Source organism: Scylla paramamosain, unplaced genomic scaffold (assembly GCF_035594125.1).
Source record: "Scylla paramamosain isolate STU-SP2022 unplaced genomic scaffold, ASM3559412v1 Contig5, whole genome shotgun sequence".
Taxonomy (NCBI): domain Eukaryota; kingdom Metazoa; phylum Arthropoda; class Malacostraca; order Decapoda; family Portunidae; genus Scylla; species Scylla paramamosain.
In genome coordinates this window covers 1148487-1152500 of record NW_026973670.1, presented here as the reverse complement: position 1 = coordinate 1152500, position 4014 = coordinate 1148487, and positions in this window count along the sequence as shown.

The window sequence follows — 4014 nt, the reverse complement described above, 5'->3', positions numbered from 1 at the left end:
TCTCTCTCTCTCTCTCTCTCTCTCTCTCTCTCTTTAATATGTCATACCGTATAGTTCAGCCCATATCATTTATGTACGGGCCTATTTCTTACGCTAATGAACAGTGTGTGTGTGTGTGTGTGTGTGTGTGTGGGTGGTTTAGTTTGACTTGGCTAGGCTTAGGTAGGGTTAAGGTACATTAAGTTCTCTCAGGTTAGGTTTGGTTGTGTTTGGTTGAGTTTGGTTGGTTTGGTCAAGTTAGATTAAGTTAGATTAGGTTTCGTTTTGGTTAGGTTTGGTTAGGTTTGGTCAAGTTGAGTGAGACTAGGTTAGGTTGGTTTGGGTTTGAGTCGCTCAAGTTAGGTTAGGTTAGATTTGGTTTTCTTTTGTTTTCTTTAGTTTAGTTTGGCTAGGATAGATTAGATTAGGTTAGGTCAGGTCCAAGAATGACTGGAAAACAAGAGTGTCTCGTCTAAACCTGTGCACACATTATCACACTTTATAAAAATAGATAAGTAGATGATAAGACGCGGAGCATCACGCGATAGGAGCCACGTATGAGGGAGGGAATCAGCATGGTAACGTGGCGGGAGTCTTAAGTAGGGTTATATCTATACAGGTAGCAAATTCGGCGGAGCGTTATCTATGTAATACCAACACGGGATGATTAATGGTACAGCGGGAGGGGGGTAGAGGGCGTAATGGCAGGGAAGCCGTGGGGGAAGAGAGGCGCATGTGCAAGGAACACTGTATCTAAGTCAGGCTATCAGTGTCTTATCTCCACTACTTTTAGCACGCTGTTGTGGAAGCTGTTGTTTTTGTTATTGTTATAATATGTTTGTGCGAAAACCAGACTCCTTCTTTAGCAGGCACCGTCTTGCCCCTGATAGAGCAGGAGACCCGCACGTCAAAAAATATATTAATAATAATAATGATGATAATAACGATAATAACAATAATGATAATAATAACAATAATAATAATAATATGTAAATTAAATGTAACAGTAAAGGGAATACAAGAAACGATGTCATCAAGGAAAATGGAGTCAAGTTAAATGAGATAAAAAAAGAAAAAGTGAAGAGAACAGTATATATATTAGAGATAAGAGAAAGAGAGACTGTAGCATATATTTGCGGCTTCAGTGGTTTGCATGACGAGTTTCTTCCCAGGTGAACACAGACTGCGGCGTGACAGCAGGTAAACATAATCTATCTCCTCTCTGCCTGGGATTCGAGCCCGTCATCTCTTGGAATCGGGTGATGGGTGTGAACTGAACACGCTAGTCCTATTACCATCAAACTGGAATTTTTCAAACACAGCAAATATACAAATGTTACTGTAAAACTATACTTCTCTTCAAATGTCTTCCCGCACACAACGTTTTCAGCCTTGCATGATGCCATAAAACAGTAACTGCCTTTCCCTTTTGTTTTTCTTCTCTCTGCTACCCTTTCACCTTCCCTCGAACCCTTCCGTCCCTTCCCAATCAGTGCCACCAAATACTTGATGGCTTCAGTCTGCCCAAATGCCTCCACACACAACCAGACCTCACCAACCACCAGTACTCATTCTACTGCATAACACTATATAGGAAACTGCACGAAGCCTGCCTGTACACTTGTAAGTGGCTGTCTCTGTATAAAACATGTTTGTCTATATCTTCCTCGCATTCCTACCCATAAATTTCTCTAACCAACAACAGCTCTCGCATTCACGTTAACCACTGTACACTTTTGGCGCCTCGTTCAGAGGACTCACAACCTTGCCCGGTGCGTAATCTTTTAATGTAGTGTGTCAGTAGCTGTACATGCCTTGACACAGACCCTCTACCAAGTACAGGCGTGGTCAAAAGTGTAACATTTTGCACTCATTTCCATTGTGTTTAACTTTTCCTCAATTTGAAGTGTGGTCTGCTGACAGCCTCCTTACGGAACAGAGAACAGAGTGTCTGCGGGTCAGAGGACTTAAAGACTGAGAGAAATGTCAAAATGTTCGATGCAGTGAAAGTCAATACAGAATGTTACTCGACTTTTGTCCATGCTTGTACTTGTATAGCGTTTTGTTGCTTCCCTCATTCCGCCGCACTCAATAACTGTTCCGCGTGCGTGCGTCAGCTGTGATGTGTTGCAGTTTTTCATCGCCATATTTCACGAGTTCCGCGCCCCTTCAGACCTTGTGAAGCAATAATTCAGGCCCGTGTGAATTCTGACACACGCGACACCTAATTTATTGTCAGAAGCAACATGAGCTTGTAGCAACACATCACCCTCCTCCTCCTCCTCCTCCTCCTCCTCCTCCTCCTCCTCCTCCTCCTCCTCCTCCTCCTCCTCCTCCTCCTCCAGCTGCCTCTCTTCGCTCCTCCATTGGGTGACAGCGTGAGCAGGGAAGCCCGCCGCCACGTGATAGGCCAGCCTGGCCGAGGCTCCTCCCTGACTGGCGTGCGGCGCCGCCAACGGCTGGCAAAGACAAAGGGCTGATTGGCAGCGAGGCGGGTGCGGGGCGAGTGTGGGAAAGGCGCCCCGCCCCTCCCACCAACATCATGGCGGGTGGTGGCTGCTCAAGTCAAGGTCTACTGCTTCACGTATGTAATTCCTGACGCACGTGACCACAGTGAACACTGAACACCGCCGCTAAAGGAAGAAGGCCATGAGCATCCTGCGTGAAGGCAGCCTGGGACTAAAGGGAATTAACGGGGATGTAGAGGAGGGGGCGGAAAAAGCGACAAAAAAGGGAGAGTCTGCTGAGAGGCGATCGAGGCACCAGAAGGAAAGGTTACCCTATAGAAAACTATCAATGCCTACTTAAACTCACCCTCCAAATTGCCCCCTTCCCTGATTGGCGTTCTCTGTCAAGGCGTAGTACACACACACACACACACATACACACACACACACTCTCTCTCTCTCTCTCTCTCTTTTTCTCTCTCTCTCTCTCTCTCTCTCTCTCTCTCTCTCTCTCTCTCTCTCTCTCTCTCTCTCTCTCTCTCTCTCTCCCATGTCAAAGGGACCAATAAAGCTTCTCCAGAGAGTTAGGTTATGTTTGAGAACGTTGACACAGACACAGACCACTGAGCACCTTGTGTTGGTGGTGGCGTAGCGAGCTTCCCTTAAATTTTAATTGTATACAGTAGTTTGACTAGGCAAGGTGCAAGCACGGAGGCACAGTTTCGGAGAACAATAGGAGGGACCCCATCAGGTCCATAAGCCTTCTGAGGGTTTAGGCCTCCAAGGGCATGGAAAACATCATTGCGAAGAATTTTAATAGGTAGCATGAAGTAGTCAGAGGGTGGAGGAGAGGGAGGAACAAGCCCAGAATCGTCCAAGGTAGAGTTTTCAGCAAAGGTTTGAGCGAAGAGTTCAGCTTTAGAAATAGATGTGATAGCAGTGGTGCCATCTGGTTGAAGTAGAGGAGGGAAAGAAGAAGAAGCAAAGTTATTGGAGATATTTTTTTGGCTAGATGCCAGAAGTCACGAGGGGAGTTAGATCTTGAAGAAAGGTTTTGACATTTTCTGTTGATGAAGGAGTTTTTGGCTAGTTGGAGAACAGACTTGGCATGGTTCCGGGCAGAAATATAAAATACATGAGATTCTGGTGATGGAAGGTTTAAGTACCTTTTGTGGGCCACCTCTCTATCATGTATAGCACGAGAACAAGCTGTGTTAAACCAAGGTTTAGAAGGTTTAGGACGAGAAAAAGAGTGAGGAATGTGCGCCTCCATGCCAGACACTATCACCTCTGTTATGCGCTCAGCACACAAAGACGGGTCTCTGACACGGAGGCAGTAGTCATTCCAAGAAAAATCAGCAAAATGCCTCCTCAGGTCCCCCCACCAACAGAGGCAAAACGCCAGAGGCACCTTCGCTAAGAGGGATCCTGAGGAGGGATTGGAGTTTACTTCATTCAATCATTTACAAGTATATTCCTTACAAACTTTTGTCCTGATTTTTTTATTTATTTTATTTTTTTGTTACTGCTTACTTATTTCCTGTGCCTATTTTTCTCCATTTGTTGCCTACACTGTGTACATGATTAT